This window comes from Gymnoscopelus microlampas (assembly GCF_963454915.1).
Source record: "Gymnoscopelus microlampas genome assembly, chromosome: 10".
Classification (NCBI taxonomy): Eukaryota; Metazoa; Chordata; class Actinopteri; order Myctophiformes; family Myctophidae; genus Gymnoscopelus; species Gymnoscopelus microlampas.
This window is the reverse complement of record NC_139947.1, coordinates 36,724,649-36,745,184: the sequence shown is the minus strand read 5'-3', so window position 1 is coordinate 36,745,184 and position 20,536 is coordinate 36,724,649. Positions and strand designations below refer to the sequence as shown.

Below are 20,536 nucleotides of genomic sequence, written 5' to 3'. Positions count from 1 at the left end.
ATGATTACTGTTATAATCATAGTACTACGAATCAACACGAACATTTTTAATTCAGATTTTTTATAATCGACTACATCGATTAGTTTGATTAACCACTTAAGCCTGTTTTATACTTTGTTGTACAATGGTGGCGCACAAAAATAGCTCATAGATATTTTTATATTTTTATATTTTTATATTTTTATATTTTTATATTTTTATATTTTTATATTTTTATATACAAGCTGAGGGCTTGCATATCTGCTATTTTTGAAAAATCGTGAAAATGTGTGCAAATCTTTGAATATATGTATTTTTAAAGCGAACATTTTTAACTCAAATCTTTGCTTCTGGGGGTCCCTGGAACTAAATATTTTGAGATTGGGGTCCGCGGCCAAATACATTTTGCGGGTTCTTGACATGAAAAAGTTTGAGAACCACTGATGTAGCAAAAAAAAAACTGACATAAAACGGAAGTCTCATTAGTCTAGACAAGATTAAAATCTCAAGATTTCAATCTCGTCTATTGTTTTTTTCTCGGCTGCATAGTGTTCTGTCACTATGAACGTCAGATCTCACCAAAAAAATAACAAAAAAAAGCTATTAAAATATGCGATCTAAGGCAAGGCCTATTGGCGCACGTTTTAAGCTGTGGCCGACCCGGGATGGAGTTATGAAATTTTTCGACTGTACCATTCATCCTAAGATATCATAACATCATAGAAAGGGGAAGAAAACCGTGGTGCAAAATTTCCCTTTAATGGGTTAATCTTATCCCGAGGAGAAAGTTTGAAATAATTGTGATATTGATTTGAAGTCGTATCGTACAACGGCTACTCTGACAACGGGTATAGAACGGGCATTGCATAACCAGAGGGGGCATCGCTCCCAACAGGCATCAGCCTTTAATAGATTCACAACACAGATTATGAGTCAAAGAGAGCAAGCGCTGCTGGTGTAATAACACTGAGCTGAGCTAAAGGGCTAACTGAGAACCCGGCAAGTGTGTCAATGTGTGTGTGTAGTCAAGCGCAAGTGAAGATACCCTTGTGTGTCAACGTGCTGAACATGCCATGCTTCTTATTGAATTATGGCAGTGAGTTTGAGGAGGCTAATGTGTGTGTGTGTGTGTGTGTGTGTGTGTGTGTGTGTGTGTGTGTGTGTGTGTGTGTGTGTGTGTGTGTGTGTGTGTGTGTGTGTGTGTGTGTGTGTGTGTGTGTGTATGTGTGTGAGAGAGAGATTACACGCGTGTGCACACGAGTGAGCGTGTGTGTGCGCGCGTGCAAAGTGCACGTGAGCATGCCTGAAAAATGTGTGTGTGTGTGTGTGTGTGTGTGTGTGTGTGTGTGCACGGATGAGTGTGTGTGTAGCCAGTAGCAGTGGAGGGGTCAGAGGTTACTAGTGTTTGTGTTTCAGTGTCAGTGAAGTGTGCTGCAGCCTGAGATTTATGATCCTTGTGTCTGGGCGGCTGCAGAGTGGAGGATAATGAAGATAGATCAGGGTGCTATCTCTCTGCCCTCTCTCTCACTGGGCACCACTGGAAACGTGGCCTCTGGCCTCCACCACGCTCGTATCATTAACTCCAGCCACAGTGACATCATAACATACTGCCCGGGCCCGTGACATCAATCCTAACACAGTCTTTCTGCTCTGACAACAAGTCGAAGAGGCGGAGAGGCAATTCCTCACACACTGGAGTCATCCAGCGAGCACCAGGCATTGTTTAGCAGTTTCGGCGTTCCTGACTCCTCTCTGGTGTGCGTTCAAGATATACAATATTCATGAAAATCCCGCACTCCTCCGTGTGTTTCCACTTTACGGGGCGACTTATTTGCATTCATGAAAGTACAGAGGAACGGGAGCCTAGGGCTGCTTGGCAGCGGGAACGCAGGAGCGCGGAGGGAAAAAAAGACAAACAGGAGAGGAGGAGAAGAGAGATGGAGAGGGAATAAGAAAGGGAGGGAGGGTGGTTAGTAGGGCTAAAGAGAGAGAGAGATGCGTATAGGAGAGGTGGTGCAGAGAGGAGCAAACAATGGAGGGAGGAGTCAGGAAGAGAGAGAGAGAGAGAGAGAGCGGTACAACAGTTAATCGAACTAATCGATAATAAAGTTTTTTTAAATAAAATAATACATTTTCAAGAATATCAAAAGTAGCACTTCTACAAGCCTGTGACGCCTCGTGAGCTTGTAGATATAAAAACAATTATAATTCAAACACGCGCTTCTCGATTATTCAATAAATAGAAAACGATAATCGATAGAATAATCTCTAAGAAAATAATTGAAAGTCCTCCAGCCCTAAGAGAGAGAGAGAGGGAGAGAGAGAGAGAGAGAGAGAGAGAGAGAGAGAGAGAGAGAGATCAAGACAAAGTGAGACAAAGGGCAGTGAATGAGTTGGGACGGTTTAGAAAAAAAAAACATATGGGAGTTAGATGGCGAGAGGGAGGGACTGCTGAAATGGGAGGGGGCCGATGCTATGAGTAGTAAGGGGGGGGCGGGGGGGGGGGTGCTGGTGGCGGCAGGTTTTAATCAGGAACAAGATGCCTGTAATGAGATCACTATTTCCCCGCATTCAGATTGATGTCATGTGAAGTTTGGTGCCGCGCTGAGAGACTCGCGAGGGACGCAAAGCAGGCACATGCCCCCCCCCCCGCTACACACACACACACATGGACACACACACGGACACACACACCGCACAAATATAGCCTACACTTGCTTGCACTTTCTTAGTTACAGAGTTAAACACACATCCTGTGAAATGAAGGCGCTCATTCATCTAGCCTGGCAAAATGTGGTCTTTTTAGAGTGCAAGCGCCTTGAAGTAAAACATACACACAGAGGAATACTACAGTCAGAGGAAAATGACTTACTCATAGCAAAGCAAAGGAGAGATGTATGTGTTAAGCCCTGATTTATACACTTTGTTGCAAGACAGTGTCTCATGCAATGATTATAGCCAATCTACAAGCTCTCAAGTTGTCACGCGACACGTTGTGAGCTTGTAGATCCGCTACAACATACAACAACATACATTTTTAGAAAGGTTTTGAATAACAATTTGAGTTTTTTTCCTAAACTTTAGGTCAGGATTTAGAAGGCGTTTTTTTTTAGAACTGGCCTCAGGTCTAAACGGGGTTAAACCCCAGCATCCGTGTTCTGAAAATAGCAGATCCGACACGTGTTGCGAGCTTGTCAATCGGCTGTTTTCAGCTAAAGATATTTAATGTACAGCGAAAACAGAAAAGCCACAGGTAAATAGGTATAGAGAGCCCTGAGGGACTGAGGGTTTAAGTGGTTCAGCGTCAAACCCCATATACACTACAAAAATCTGGAGCGTTCGTTTGACTCAGGGTTTGGCGTCTGTTTTTCAAATGAACACTCCGGATTTTTCGCAGTGCACTACAAACTACTCTACACACACATGCAATAACAGCAGTGTGTAGCTGTAGCCAAAAGCATTGTTTTTTTGTTTCGTTTTTTTTTACTACTGAGAGCGAGTGAGAGATTTACCGAACCAGATTGAGAGAGAAAGAAAGAGAGACAGAGGAAGGGGGGGGGGGGAAAGAGAGAATTAGAGAGTGAAAGCAAGAGAGAAAGGTATGTGCCTTTTTTTTATCCGGGGTGTACTCTGGGGGCCGTCGTCCACGAGAACTACCACCAGCATGTGTGCCAGGGGTTCGAGCAAGCACTCGGCCCTGTTCCCCAACATGTGTGTCCAATGAAAGGTGAATGGCTCTCCTGTCTATACTTTCCTCAAAAAAATCAGCCATGATGTCACCATGAACCCTTCCTGAACCCACCTCTGTCAAAAAGCATTACTCCAGCGCTCCCTCTTTCTGCCTCATTTTCTGTTCCACCTCTCTCTCTCTCTCTCTCTCTCTCTCCCTCTCCCTCCTTCAGCTTCACCCTCCGTTCCCGTTCCCGTCTCTCGGTTTTGCTCGAATTCTTTTCACCGAAAACCGCATTCTTTTTCTCTCCTCGCTTTTTCATATTCTGGTAGTCTTCCACTGGCGTCCCTCCCATCGATGAACCCCCTCCCACCACATCTCTCTCTCTCTCTCTCTCTCTTACTTTCTCCTCACCTCCGTCGCCAAAGCACAGAGGCACACTTTTTTTGGCTAGATCGGGTCTAATTGAATCACCCACGGGCACAACCCTCTGCCAAATATGCCAGGATGTTCTGATTAACATGGACTTTGTTTAAGCGGCGGTTTTTGCAAAAAAAAGGGAAAAAGAATTTGCTCAGGGTGCTGGTGGCGGGGGTGGGGGTGGGGGGGTGAGGGGGTGTGTGTGGGGGCAGGCAAAATAGGAGGAGTGGGGGGAGGAAGCAATTGAAAGGGGGGAGAGAGAGAAGAGCAAGAGGGAGGAGGGAGAGAGAGAGAGAGAGGGAACACTGGAAGAGAAGAGAGAGAGAGAGAGAGAGAGAGAGAGAGAGAGAGAGAGAGAGAGAGAGAGAGAGAGAGAGAGAGAGAGAGAGAGAGAGAGAGGGGTGGTGGTGGGGGCAGCTAGGAGGCAGCCAAAGAGACACATATGGAAGTGATTCTGTAATTACTGCAAATCTGTGAGCTCAAAAGGAAAGGTCTTCTTTTCCATGCCTCCTTCCCTGCACATAAAACTGCCCTTGTGAGAAGCCCGGGTACTAAATAGTAGTACACACAGTCACAGGACTAAAGGAAAGGGGGGGAAAAAATAGAAAGTTTTAATTTGTTTTTCTTTCAGTCAATAACCTCATAGGCCTCACGCTGGGGTTCTGGTTTTGTCGTTATGTTTTTGAGTAAGATGGGCTTAAGAGAAGTATGTATTAATGAATACACAGGACCACAATGGAACTGCCCTCTGGGCTTTTTTTGTGTTATCCTTTTAGCACTTGTTTGTGTAATCGTACCACTGTACCGTTGTTGCAAACTGTTAATAAAGTATTCAATGAATCAAGCAAGCAATCGATCATTGATAAGATAACACTATAGACTAGAGAAGCCTATTATTTTGGTCACATTTTCATCTGCATTCTTTGCTTTCTTTTTGTGCTTTATTGCCGAGCTTAATCAACTGTCCCTGTGTAATTTAATCTAAACAAACAAGGTGTCTCAACCTGGTATAAACTTGTTAAAAAGCTCTCATCACCCACAGCGAAACTGGCATCATCCACATAAAGAGCCCTTTCAATAGAGAGAGGGAGGGGGGAGAGAGAGGGGGGGGGGGGGGGGGGGAGAGAAGGAGAGAGAGAGAGAGAGAGAGAGAGAGAGAGAGAGAGAGAGTGGTGAAAAAAGTAATCACATTTTTTACTTAAGTAAAAGTATCAATACTGCAATGTAGAAATAATCTGTTACAAGTAAAAGTCCGGAATTCAAAATTTACTTAAAGTACAAAAGTATTGGTATCAAAATGTACATTAAGTACCAAAAGTAGAAAGTACTCATTATGCAGAATGTCCCTTTTCACACGTTTTCAAATGTATAAAATGTAAAATGATCAACAAGCTCAATCGCGACACATTGTGAGCTTGTAGATCGGCTATTTTCAAATGGCCGAAATGTATATAGGGCTGAGGTGGTTCATGTATGTGTTGTAAATAATAATCAAAATCCACAAAGTAACTAGTAAAACAAAGTTTTCAAATAATTATAATGGAGTAAAAAGTATTATATAATATTTGCCTCTGAGATGTACTAGTGGGAGTAGAAGTAAAAGTACTGAAAATTTGAAATACTCCACTAAAGTAAAAACAAATACCTCAAAATTGTACATGAGTACAGTACTTGAGTACATGAACTTAGTTACTTTACACCACTGGAGAGAATCCATCTGGGGGGAGTGGGGAGTGAGGGAGGGGAGGGGGGTGACAGACAGTGATGATGACTGTCTCTTTAGCCCCCAGGGCAGGCAGTGAGCTGCAGCAGTGCTGTGCAGGTGTGTATGTTGGCAGCAGCTCCTGTTCAGTCCCCAAACAGAACAGTACCTACCAGCAGCCTGTAATTATCCCATGCCCTCCTGCCATAACGTGTTCTTCTCATGATGTGTGTGTCACTGTTGCCATGTCGGCTTATTATAAGCGACTTTGGGCTTCTTTTTCTGTTTTTGATTCATAGATTGGAATAGCCTACTTTTTTTTTAAAAAGAGCACAGAAAGTACAGTTCTATTACAAGGCCTGCTAAAAAGGATTAAACCCCAACAAAGCACTGTGGCTTGTTTCCATTGGGGTCCTGGGTCCATCCATGTGTATTCAATTCATCGAAACATTTAATGACAAACAAATATACAATACTATGCAAAAACATCAAGTACTAAAGTAAAGTAGGCTTGTTTCCCAAATAAAATAAAAACTATTTAAACCTGTGGTTCTCAAATATTTTCATGAAAACGTTTTGTGCCACAGCGGAGGATTTGTGTTGTTAGAATGTTGCAAAAACTATTCCAAATAGCTTAATTGTGAGCTTGTAGATCTGCTATTTTCAAATGGCCGATGCATATAGGTTTAAAGAGCTCATGTATCCAATCTGATATATGATGAACCCTTGGGGTGTGCCTGCTTATCACCTCACTGACATGTACAATTGCTTTCAATGACCTGTGCCTAACTGGATGTAGCGTTTATAGATCATGGACTGTTTTCTATATACATACATGTTTTTGGAGATTTTACGTTGTGTATTTGTTTTGTTGTCTGTTATTATTTTCTTTGTGAGTGTTGTCTGTTTTTTGTTTTGTTTTGTTTGGATGTTGTTTATATCTTACTCTCACTGTTTGGAGATACTCTGTTTATTTGCTTACTTGCTTCAAGTAAATGTCTGTACTACCTATGAGTATGTAAAATAACAAAAACGAATAAACAAAACGTTTAAAAAAAAAAAAAAGAGCTCATGTGGCCTTTCTAGGAAAACAAGCCCAAAAGAACTTTAAGTTGCTTCTTTTTGGACTTTTTTTCCTAGACCTGGTTGCTTATTTCTCTCACAAAATATGGCAACACTGCTCATGATGTGTGTGTGCGTGAGTCATCCACACACACACACACACACACACACACATCGATTGACGAGCACTGCCTGCTTTATTCTCTGAGATCTAATTAATCACGACAGGAGATGATTTATGTAGAGTATACACACAATCCTACCTTCTTCTTTTAGCCTAGAGTAGATTAGTGCCTCGGGTTCAAAAGAAGAGAACATTCCCGAGACGTTTTGAAAAGTAAATACTTGATGACAGACGCACGCATCATGCGAGTTGCTGAGTTTAAGCGAGGAGGCGAAACAAATTAAGTCACCAGCAGACAGTGCCAGTGGTGGAAAAAGTAATCAAATCTGGTAGTAAAAGTGACAATACTGCAATGCAGAAACACTCTGTTACAAGTAAAAGTCCATGTAATCAAAGTTTACTCGAGTATAAGTACTAAAGTTTAGGCATCAAAAAATACTTAAAGTACCACAAGTGAAAGTACTCATTATGCAGAATGTCCCATTTCACAAGGTATCATAATTATGTCTAAAAAGTTTTTTTTTTTTAAACTCTTTTGAAAATGGCAGATCTACAACCTCACAAGGCATGGCGCCATGCAGAGCAGAGCTTGTAGATCGGCTGTTTTCAAATAGCCAAAGTTTATATAGGGCTGAAGTGGTCAATGTTTTGTAATAATAATCAAAATATACAAAGTAACTAGTAAATTAAGTTTTCAAATAATTGTAGTGGTATAAAAAGAACAATATTTACCTCTGAGATGTAGTGGAGTAGAAGTAAAAGTATAGAACATCGGAAATACTCCAGTAAAGTAAAAGTACCTGAGAATTGTACTTAAGTAAATGTACTTAGTTACTTTCCACCACTGCCAGAAGACAGTCGCAAGCAAAACAAAAAGATAGGCTACAGTGTATCTGTTTCTGCTGAATCGGACACAAACACTCACAACGTGCCGGTAGGTAGAGACCTGGTGAATTCGTTCATTTGGCCATTTTTTTAAAGGTTTGGGTTCAATGGGTTGGGAAATCTTTCAAGTCATTCGTCTAATAATATTACCTTCCTACAAACTGAAGACAATCCGTCCCACTTCTGCAGGCAGGGGCGTCGATAGAAGAGACACACACCATCCATCCACATTTCTGGCGCTGTAATTCCCTCTAGCGTTAGAAAGTGGAAGTGCAGCTGATATGGCTAGTGGGAACAGGATAGGTGGGCACCAAGGAAGAGTGGGCACCTCAGTGTTAAATCGGCTATTTTTTCAAAACATGTTAAAAAATAAAATATTTGGAAAATATTAGTAAAGAGGGTAAAGTAAAGTAAAGTAAAGTATATGTGACAGGGTCAAAGCAGGGGGGTGAAACCAAATTGTAACATTTTTTATTGATGATGAAAAACCTGTATTACGCACTTAAAAACATCATTCTCTTAACTATATTTCTGCACTGCATGTTTTATGGTTGACAATGTATTTCCCCCCGGTCCCCGAGCCACTTGACATTGGACTCCCCTATAGGCTGTGTGACATTGGCCTTGTGACAGCGGACGGCCAATGTCCCCAGGTCACGCTGGTGGCAGAGCGAATGAGGGCGGAGTAGGGTGTGGCCCACCTTATTCAAAAGTGAGCGCGAGCCACTTGGACAGCAGAGAGACAGGCATACAGGGCAGTGTGGAAGTGACAGCCAGAGGGGACGGTTGTGCACAGGAGGAGCAGACATACCACGGAGCAGAGGTGGGGAATACAGTGATCGCGGCACGTACCAAGCCACCAGCAGCGGACGGTGAGCAGACGGCGCAGTAGCAGCAGAGACGGGGAGGACAGACAGACGAACCAAGGAACGGAGGAGAGGTCCAGTGGCGATAACGTTGCGCGCTTCACACCCTCAAAGCCAGACGTACAGTCTGGCGGGCGAGTAAGTGTCCTTCTATGCAACGTTACCTTTATAAACCCACGGTCCTAAACCTCATATGTGAAATATACCTGAACAGATGAACTGGTTCTAGTTTCTATGATTGCAGGCAATACGCACGAAGACAAGAAGAGACAGTGATTCCTGGCCTAAACCCCCGCTCCAGTTAAACCCCATATAAGGACATTCCCACCTTTTGCATTGAACCGTGATGAGTATATGACATATAGCAATTGAATTGGCACTTGGCACTTTACTGCTTCAGTAATAGTTGGCACTTTAACGCTAAATTCATTATTTATTTGCTATAGTTTGCACAAGCCCTGTCTGTTTTTAGTGTTTGGTGATTGTCTGTATTCCTGTATTTTAGTTAGTTAGTGGGCGCATTAGGAGGTTGAGGTTTTAGAATTAGTGTTATATTTTGTTTATGCTTTTCAATATTTTATGGCTTATAGACGCCACTGTATTAGCTTAATAAAATAGATTACCTTTTTATACAAACCTGTTTCCGTCCAGCTTTCTCCAAGGGATATGTGTTGAAGTGTTGTTCTCATTTAAAAGTATTGTACTTACCTGGGTAAACTCGAACCTGTGAATAGCCTAAGAAAGAGTGTTACAGAGGACCCTACCTCTTAAATAAAAAGGTGGCGTAGTCTTGCAGTACCTAACAAACAGTATTATTCTCACAGTAATTACGCACCCCGCACTTTACCGTGCAACTGATATTTTATTGTTGTGAGTTTAATGTGTATTGTTATTTATTTATTATTGAGACAAAGTAAAGAGTGTCAGCATTCTAAAAAGAAGTGGCAAGTTACATGTGACAACCTGGCCACCGTCACATATTTGGCGTAGCGCGGCAGGACTGGGTAGAGAACAACACAAAATCCCTAAGAGAAACTGTATTGAAATTTTGCTGTTTTGCTGCTTTTTGTTTTGTTTTGTTTGGTTGAATCAAGAAAGTAATGATGATGATGCCAGTGTATCCAGGGGCACCGTGGCTACCTAAGTTTTCGGGCATAGAAGGTGAGGAGAAATACAGGGAATGGAGAGAACAGATTAAAGGATTATTGGGCACTCAGGATTTAACAGAGGAGAAAAAAGTTGCTTTTGTAGTACAGACCCTTACTGAGGAAGCTAAGCGACAAATTAGTGTAATTGACAAGGAAGATCGCAATACAGTGGCCAAAGTCTTTAAATGTTTAGACACGTTGTATAAAACATCTGTTTCTGCTTCCCAAGCTCGTGCCTTGTTCTATGGCTGTGCGCAACGCGCAGGCGAAAGTGTGCAGGCTTATATTTTGAGGCTTAGAGAGTTGTTCTGCGGGCTGCGGCGGCTCGACCCAGACACCGCTCCCTCCGATGCCATTCTGCGAGAGCAGTTACTTGTAGGACTGTCTGAAGGCCCTCTGGGTCAAGCCTTAAGAATATATGCCCGTCGAAACCCCACAGAAGACTTCGCCGCCCTAAAAAATGAGGCCTTCCTACTAGACACTGAACATAGAAGAGAAGGGACTGCTGAAATCTTGTGCCATGCTGTTAAACCTGTCTCTATCCCAACACCCTCACAGGAATCTGAATGGAGAGAGAAACTGAAACAGGAGATTATGGAAGACGTCAAATCGCAAATGCAGGGGTTTACGCAGGAGCTCATGAAAGAGATCAGACCGCTCCTTCGACCCAACACCACCGATACACGACCTCGCGGTTCGCCTCCATCTGAACGACGCCGGGAGCCGTACCAACGCAACGAGTGGGATGAGGGAGGTAGGCCGATCTGTAGGAGCTGTAGGCAGTCTGGGCACATTGCTCGCTTTTGTAAATCTGACCCCAATCATTTAAACTAGTACGCCCTGTCGCCGAGGTCCGGGAGACAGGGGTGCAGCGCGCACTCGCCAGATCAAGGGCTAATGAAGTGTTTATTGGGGACTGTCCGACTATTGGGATCACTATGGGAGGAGTCCACTTAAGGGGGTTACTGGATACTGGGTCACAAGTCACATTAATGCAGCAAAGCTTATTTGAGGAAAAATTCTCACACCTAACGTTGGGAAATGGGCCCCTTGTTTTTAAATTACGCGCCGCTAATGGTCTTGACTTACCGTACACTGGCTATGCCATATTGGACCTAGAGCTGGAGGGAATGAAGATCCCAGGGAGAGGAGTTGTAATCGTGAAAGATGAACATTGTACTCAACCGCTGATTATTGGGATGAATGTCGTGAACGCTGTATGGCATGCCCTCTTTAAATGGCCTGGGAGGCCTGTGTTTCCATGTCAGCAGGGAAGGACGCTGTGGAAGGACGCATTCGCCACCTGTAGGAGGGTGGAGGCAGTGACGAACGAAGATGGGTCCATCGGTTATGTGTGGCCGGTCGGCCGGCGGAAGATTCGAATCCCCGCGCAGAGTGAAGTGATGATCTGGGGCCGCGCTTGGAGAGGACCAAATGGAGCGGACTACGAGGCCTTGATGGAAGCCTTGCCGGATGGAAAAGATTTGGGAGTGGCCCGTGCCCTCGTCACGGTGCGCCACGGACGTGTTCCCATACGAGTGTGCAACCCACACGCATATAGTCTGGTCCTGGACCGCCACCAGAAGCTGGGGAGGCTGTACCCGGTGGAAGAAGCGGATGTCCGAGGCGGCAGGGACCTGAGCCTGTCCCTGGGGACCGACGGAGAGGTGGAAGTGGCCGTAATCAGTGTGGAAGATGATGGACCACTGAAGACCCTGCCCGAAGAGATGGAAGTGTTGACGGAGCGTGATGACCTGCCGGAGGCGCAGAAGAGAGAGTTACACGAGATGTTGTGTCGGTGGAAGAAGGTGTTCGCCATCCATGACGAGGATTTCGGACGGACGGACGTCGTGCAACACCAGATACCGACCGGAGACGCGGCACCCATACGAGAGCGACACCGGCCGTTGCCGCCCTCCATGTACCGGGAGATGAAGACCCTCCTGAATGAGATGCTGGAGAAGGGAGTCATCAAGGAGAGTTGCAGTCCGTGGGCGGCACCTATCGTACTGGTCAAGAAGAAAGATGGCAGCTGGAGGTTCTGCGTCGACTACAGGAAACTTAACGCCGTGACGCACAAGGACGCCTTCCCCCTACCCAGGATAGAAGAGACGCTCACCAGCCTGACGAAGGCGCAATGGTTCTCCACGTTAGACCTGGCCAGCGGGTATTGGCAAGTAGGAATGGATCCCCGGGACCGGGAGAAGACCGCCTTTACGACCCCGCTGGGCCTGTTCGAGTTTCAACGCATGCCGTTCGGGCTTTGTAATGCGCCCGCGACGTTCCAGAGGCTGATGCAGCAGTGTCTGAGTGGTCAGGTGACAGAATCCTTGCTGGTATATCTTGATGACATTATAGTATATTCACCTGACTTCTCCTCTCATCTACAGCACCTCGAGCTCGTCTTCCAACGCCTGTGGAGACATGGACTGAAGCTGCGGTTAGACAAATGCAAACTTCTGCGGAGGGAAGTGCAATTTCTGGGCCATGTCGTGGACAAAGAGGGAGTGCGGCCCGATCCGGAGAAAGTGGTGGCAGTGCGGGACTGGACACCACCCTCAACGGTCCGCGAGGTCCGCGCGTTTCTAGGTCTAGCGGGTTACTATAGGCGTTTCGTGTCCTCTTTTGCTGCTATAGCACGACCCTTAAACAACTTATTGATAGGAATCCCAAATGACGTAAAATCCCACCAGTGTAAAGTCGAGTGGACTTCGGAGTGCCAGCGGGCGTTTGATGCGTTAAAGAGTGCCCTCACACAAGCCCCGGTGTTAGCGTATGCGGATTATACACAGCCTTTTGTGGTTTACACTGATGCGAGTGGCCGTGGGTTGGGAGCGGTTCTAGCCCAGGTCCAAGACGGTCACGAACGTGTAATAGCTTATGCAAGCCGCAGTCTCCACCCGACCGAGCAGAATGACGCAAATTATAGCTCGTTCAAATTGGAGCTTTTGGCCCTTAAATGGGCCGTGACCGAGAAGTTTAAAGATTATCTCACTGGCGCTCGATTCACAATATTCACGGACAATAACCCTGTTGCGCATCTCCAAACGGCTAGATTGGGAGCTGTGGAACAACGGTGGGCTGCTCAACTTGCGTCGTTTACTTTCGACATCAAGTATCGACCGGGCAAAAACAACGCCAACGCTGATGCCCTATCGCGGTTCCCAGTGCAGCCTGTAGATGTGGCGGCTGTACAATCGACGCCAGCAGCCCGGGAGGATGAGTGGAGAGAGACGCAGGATCGGGATCCAGATGTGCAGGTGGTGAAGAGGTGCGTGGAACGGGGGAGAGCCCCTAATATGGTGGAGAGGAAGAATTGGACTCGGGGAGCGCGGCAACTGTTACGCCAGTGGAACAAACTGATTATACGAAATCATGTGTTATATAGGAAGGTGACCGATCCTTATACCAAAGAACAATACTCACAGATCATTTGTCCAGGTTCACGCAGAGAGGAGGTATGGAGAGGAATCCACACGGCCGCGGCGCATGCTGGGTTGGAGAGGACCTTGGCCCAGCTGCGACGTCGGTTCTATTGGCCAGGCATGGAGGGAGCGGTGCGTCAGTTACAACAGGGTTGTGTCGCCTGCAGCCTGCAGAGGAACAGGTCAGAGCCTCGGGCCCCCTTACAACCCTTTGAAGTCTCATATCCACTAGAAGTAATAGCCATTGATTTCCTCACATTAGGTAGGCCTGCTGATGCGTGGCAAAACATTCTGGTAGCTACTGACTTATTCACCCGTTATAGTTGGGCTATTGCCACCCGAGACCAGACTGCGCACACCACTGTCCGTGCGTTATGGACGCATATTATCCAGCCGTTCGGCTGTCCGGCCCGGTTCCACTCAGATCGAGGCCCCAACTTCGAGTCCGAGTTAATGCACCATTTATGTCAGACTTATGGTATTGCAAAAAGTCGCACCACTCCGTACCACCCGGCTGGGAACGGTGGAGTGGAACGATTTAATCAGACATTACTGAACATGTTGCGATCACTAGACACTGATAAACAAGGAAGATGGAATGAGCACTTACCCGAGTTAGTTCATGCTTATAACAACACGATCCATAGTGCTACGGGTTATGCCCCCGCCTACTTAATGTTTGGCCGACATTTGAGGCGCCCTATAGATGTCCAGTTAGGAGTGCAGTCAGCGCAAGAGCGCATGGGAGTGGGTGGCTGGGTACAGGACCACCAACAGAGAATGGCGACAGCTTATAGGACCGCAGGGGAGAGGATGGGAGAAACGGCCAAGAGGGGAAAGCAGGTTTATGACCGTAGGGCCGGTATTACACCCCTATTACCAGGAGAGAGAGTGTGGATTCGAAATAGGAAGAGAGATGGCCAGGGGAAATTGAGTACGTGGTGGGACCCCGAGCCTTACGCAGTGATGGAACAGGTGGGAGCTACGGGGTTGGTGTACCGAGTCAGACCCGAGAAGGGGGGGCGAGAAAAGACCATACATAGAAATGCGTTGAAAGTGTGTGTAGCCCCCAGGTCGCCCCACGAGGACCCCCCAGCTGTAGTGCAGCCCGAGCAGGTAGAAGCAACAATGCCGCAGTATTATGGGTTTCTCTCAGTCCCGAGAGCACCAGATGAGCCACGGCGCTCGGGAAGAGCAAATATAGGCCAGCCACCCCAGAGGTATGGACATGATTAGGGACAGTTGCAGGGACTGGCAACGGAAAAGTGGGGGGGGATGTGACAGGGTCAAAGCAGGGGGGTGAAACCAAATTGTAACATTTTTTATTGATGATGAAAAACCTGTATTACGCACTTAAAAACATCATTCTCTTAACTATATTTCTGCACTGCATGTTTTATGGTTGACAATGTATTTCCCCCCGGTCCCCGAGCCACTTGACATTGGACTCCCCTATAGGCTGTGTGACATTGGCCTTGTGACAGCGGACGGCCAATGTCCCCAGGTCACGCTGGTGGCAGAGCGAATGAGGGCGGAGTAGGGTGTGGCCCACCTTATTCAAAAGTGAGCGCGAGCCACTTGGACAGCAGAGAGACAGGCATACAGGGCAGTGTGGAAGTGACAGCCAGAGGGGACGGTTGTGCACAGGAGGAGCAGACATACCACGGAGCAGAGGTGGGGAATACAGTGATCGCGGCACGTACCAAGCCACCAGCAGCGGACGGTGAGCAGACGGCGCAGTAGCAGCAGAGACGGGGAGGACAGACAGACGAACCAAGGAACGGAGGAGAGGTCCAGTGGCGATAACGTTGCGCGCTTCACACCCTCAAAGCCAGACGTACAGTCTGGCGGGCGAGTAAGTGTCCTTCTATGCAACGTTACCTTTATAAACCCACGGTCCTAAACCTCATATGTGAAATATACCTGAACAGATGAACTGGTTCTAGTTTCTATGATTGCAGGCAATACGCACGAAGACAAGAAGAGACAGTGATTCCTGGCCTAAACCCCCGCTCCAGTTAAACCCCATATAAGGACATTCCCACCTTTTGCATTGAACCGTGATGAGTATATGACATATAGCAATTGAATTGGCACTTGGCACTTTACTGCTTCAGTAATAGTTGGCACTTTAACGCTAAATTCATTATTTATTTGCTATAGTTTGCACAAGCCCTGTCTGTTTTTAGTGTTTGGTGATTGTCTGTATTCCTGTATTTTAGTTAGTTAGTGGGCGCATTAGGAGGTTGAGGTTTTAGAATTAGTGTTATATTTTGTTTATGCTTTTCAATATTTTATGGCTTATAGACGCCACTGTATTAGCTTAATAAAATAGATTACCTTTTTATACAAACCTGTTTCCGTCCAGCTTTCTCCAAGGGATATGTGTTGAAGTGTTGTTCTCATTTAAAAGTATTGTACTTACCTGGGTAAACTCGAACCTGTGAATAGCCTAAGAAAGAGTGTTACAGAGGACCCTACCTCTTAAATAAAAAGGTGGCGTAGTCTTGCAGTACCTAACAAACAGTATTATTCTCACAGTAATTACGCACCCCGCACTTTACCGTGCAACTGATATTTTATTGTTGTGAGTTTAATGTGTATTGTTATTTATTTATTATTGAGACAAAGTAAAGAGTGTCAGCATTCTAAAAAGAAGTGGCAAGTTACATGTGACAACCTGGCCACCGTCACATATACATGATTAGAACATACTTGTTGACATTTGACAATTAAGGTCTAATATTTCTACAATTGCTACAAATTGCTTCAAAACCTGTATACCCAGTCATTTTGGGGCATAAACATAAACAAGAAGGTGAAGAATAAAATTAAAGTCTGATAATGATCTACCGTGTATGTTCACATCATGTGTAGGCTTACTTTACATTCACCATTTTTCAAATATTTTATTTTTTAACATTTTGGACAAAATAGCCAATTTTCCATCGAGGTGCCCAGATGTCCCTAGTGCCCACCTGTCCTATATCCGAGCTGAAATGGCAATGCTGAGCTACTAATGGTGACCATGCTCAGCCCAAGACAGTGCTATATTTAAGGACAATTGTAACACAATCCCTACTCCCTACTCATGAAATTATATGGGATTGAACCTCACCTTGGATAAAGGATACATAAATGGTAAATTTATATAGCGCTTTTATCCAAAACGCTTTACATAGATTGTGCATTACATTCACCCATTCACACACACATTCATACACCGATGGCGGAGGAAACCATGCAAGGCACCAACCTGCTCATCGGGAGCAATTAGGGGTTCAGTGTCTTGCTCAAGTACACTTCGACACTAACTCTGGGGGAGGACCCCAGCTCAGGATCGAACTGGGATCCTTGTGGTTTTCACTCTACCCGGCCACTCTACCCCTGAGCCACTGCCGCGACTACATCTTAAAAACAAACCTTTAAGTAAATACACAAGGAAATGGGTACATAGTGGTGTTATTACAGTGTGCAGGTTTTGAAAAGGCCACACACACACACACACACACACACACACACACACACACACACACACACACACACACACACACACACACACACACACACACACACACACACACACACACACACACACACACAGTATGATATAATATGATAAAAACAGCACGAGAAAATGGGGAAAGTATAGACAGTTGGAGGGGGTACAACTTTTGGGCTTTTGAAACAAATAGCAGCAATCCTCTGCAGTCACTTTTGGGACAATTAGCAGCATTTTTTTCTGAAAACTATTTAAATAGTATACAAAAAAGCCTCAGATTTAAAATGTGATTGTATCCAATCTGATATATGATGAACCCTTGGTGTGTGCCTGTTTATCACCTCACTGACATGTACAATTGCTTTCAATGACCTGTGCCTAACTCGATGTAGCGTTTATAGATCATGGACTGTTTTCTATATACATACATGTTTTTGGAGATTTTACGTTGTGTATTTGTTTTGTTGTCTGTTATTATTTTCTTTGTGAGTGTTGTCTGTTTTTTGTTTTGTTTTGTTTGGATGTTGTTTATATCTTACTCTCACTGTTTGGAGATACTCTGTTTATTTGCTTATTTGCTTCAGTAATTGTCTGTACTACCTATGAGTATGTAAAATAACAAAAACGAATAAACAAAACGTTTAAAAAAAAAAAAAAAAGATTTAAAATGTGATTAAGGTAGCAGCTCTGTTTGTATGTGCAGTAGATCTAGAGGTCTACCCGGTACAGATAGTGCAGGAAATTCAACACTTAACCTATATTTAAATATATATTTCATGCACATACATCTAAGTAAATTGTCGATGGGCTTTGTGGCATCCACAGGCCCCCGTTATGAAAGGCCCTGGCCCCCTGGGCACTGGCCCCATTGGCCATGTCCATAATCTGTCCATGACACACATGACACACATGACACACATCACTCGCACACACACACACACACACACACACACACACACACACACACACACACACACACACACACACACACACACACACACACACACACACACACACACATAGGACTCATGCAGTTTGAAAGGACACTTTTATCATTCAATATTAATGTTTTTTCACTTGTGTCATCAAGATCCAGTGATATTTGCACTTATGTGGCTGAGAGGTAAATGTTTTGTTTCCCACACTAACTTTTGGGGCTCGTCCATAGGGTTTCCGTGCGTGCCTCATAGGTCCCCCCCCCCCCCCCCCCCAGCTACTCAAGGATATTTGAAACATCGTCTTCCCAGACAGACTGCCTATGATAGCTGAGACAGAACAGTATTTGGCCAACTTTTTTGCATTTGTCTTTTGCAATCCTCCCAATTACAGGCCACGGAGCACAAGTTTGTGAACGTGGCCCAGACTCCCAAACACAGGGAGGGAGGACAATAAGTTGACAGTTATATCCCACGGCCATAATATCTTCCACCAAACGCTGAGGCACACACACACACACACACACACACACACACACACACACACACACACACACACACACACACACACACACACACACACACACACACACACACACACACACACACACACACACACACACACACACACACAGAAGCATTGAGAAGCATTGAGAAGCATGTTAACAAGCTAAACTGTAGCGAGTCACCAATTTGCTCACCAGCAATACAAATCCACAGACGACACCATAGCCACAACAACACTACACACCTAGCCTGGTAAACCCTCCCTCCGGAAATCTCATTTCAAATGGAAATGAGATTTCCGGAGGGAGGGTTTACCAGGCTACTACACACCACCCTCACCCCTCTGGAGAAGAGGAATTCTTATGTGAGAATGCTGTTTGTATAAGCTACAGTCCATCATTCAACACGTCCTCTCCAGACTCTCCAAGCACCAAGATGTTCCATCGTTTTAAGGAAGTATATGAACGTACATGAGGGAAGGTAATCCAGCATAAGGAGACTAGACTGACATGAGGGAAAGGTATTCCAGTGGCAGGCCAGCCTGGTGAGAGGCGATGGTATGTGGCCTTATTCAACAGTCTGATGGTAGCCGGGTAGAAACTGAGCCGTCCACACCATTGGTTCTAAAAGTGGGGTCCGGGGACCCCCAGGGGTCCTTGAGGGAGTTCCAGGGGGTCCCCAGCTAAATGATAGATTTAGGAACCAAATGGACCCTTATGGGTCTGTAACTCTGAGAGTGTACAAATGGAACCAAATGGACCCGTTAGGGTCCATTTGGTTCCATTTGTACACTCTCAGAGATAAATTAACATTGATTTTACAATATAAATTGGGGTCCAAGAAATAGAAATGCCATTAAATGGGGGTCCGTAGGCTAGTAGCCTAATGCATGTCAAACTGGAGGTCCTTGAAATTAAAATGGTTGAGAATCACTGCCAGAGCCGTAAAAAATCTTCTCTTATGGGGGTCCCTGGCATATCTTTTCAAATGGGGGTCCGCGGGCTAATAAGTGTCAATTTGGGGGTCCTTGACATGAAAAGGTTTGAGAACCACTGGTCCACACCACCCGCTGTAGGTTTTTCTGTTAACGGAAAGCAGTTTGTAGTTCCCAAACCAGCCTGACAGGACACTTTCAATGGAGCTGTTATAGAAGAACCGTGGGGATGGAAGGGCCCACTCCAAAATTCTTCAGACGTGAAAACATGTATGTATATAGAAAACAGTCCATGATCTATAAACTCTACATCGAGTTAGGCACAGGTCATTGAAAGCAATTGTACATGTCAGTGAGGTGATAAGCAGGCACACACCAAAGGTTCATCATATATCAGATTGGATACTTCCATATATGCAGGTTACAGACTCATTCAGGTTCCGTTGGGGGATCGAGTGCAAGATTATCAACGTGCGATAGAAAAGGCTGCCATGCCTTATCGAATTTTGAGATAGAGCCACGCAATGTGTATTTAATTTTTTCTAATTTTAAAAAGTATAGTATATCACAAATCCAGCGGGAATGGGAGGGTGAATATGTTTTCTTCCAATGGGTCAAAATAAGACGTCTCGCTAACAAAGTCACAAAAGCAACAAAGTCTGATTGATATTTGGGCAGAGAAATGGTCTCAGGGAGAACGCCAAAAAGGGAGAACGCCAAAAAGGGAGATAATAGGGGATGGATCTGCCTTACGGGTGTTCACACACTTGATGGCTGTGAGTACGTCGGCCTCCGAGATGGGTTGTGGGCTGGCCTCCTCAGGTGGTGCTGCCACTAGCTGGTTAGTGTTGGTGCTGTTCGTCTCCTCAGGTGGTGCTTCTTCTTCTTCATGTCCGGCCATCTTCTATATCACGTCTTTCCAGTGGTTGGCGCAGGCTAGTGCAGCGGCATTTGGTTCGGCCAGGTCATCCACTCCAGTACATGGTGGAGCGTAGCTACAGCTCATGATGTGGTCCATGGTTTGTGGTTCACCGCACACACATGCATCAGAAGATGTTAATGTCCATTTGGTCCATCAGGTGGTGCTGACCCCAGCTGGTTATTGTGCGTGGGGTTGATCTCAAACCGGTTGAAGAAGGCACTCAACATGTGCTCAATGTGCTCTGTAGGGCAGTGCGGGTAGGCCCCCACGTTCCCGGATCTGAAGGCAGCATTACATGCATGTAGTAGTGCAGTACGTACCTCACCATTAACATTAATCTCATGACAGCTTGGCCTCGCACAGCTACAACCTGACTCAGTGGTGCCAAGAGAACAACCTCTCTCTCTCAGTGTTGACAAGTGCTAGGAGCTGATTGTAGACTAAGGAGGGAAGCT

General features: G+C 45.3%; 2 protein-coding genes across 2 annotated transcripts in view; one reads left to right on the top strand and one right to left on the bottom strand.

The window, feature by feature from the left end:
• Nucleotides 1–7,912, bottom strand: part of rarga (retinoic acid receptor gamma a) — a 75,153-nt gene extending 67,241 nt beyond the window's left edge. Inside the window, exon 1 of the mRNA XM_084068459.1 lies at nucleotides 7,690–7,912. The gene's annotated coding sequence lies outside the window, so the exon portion shown is untranslated. The remainder of the gene's footprint in view (nucleotides 1–7,689) is intronic.
• The window catches only part of mfsd5 (major facilitator superfamily domain containing 5), a 173,382-nt gene that overhangs the window by 129,489 nt on the left and 23,357 nt on the right, over nucleotides 1–20,536 (top strand). The gene's annotated exons all lie outside the window — the stretch shown is intronic.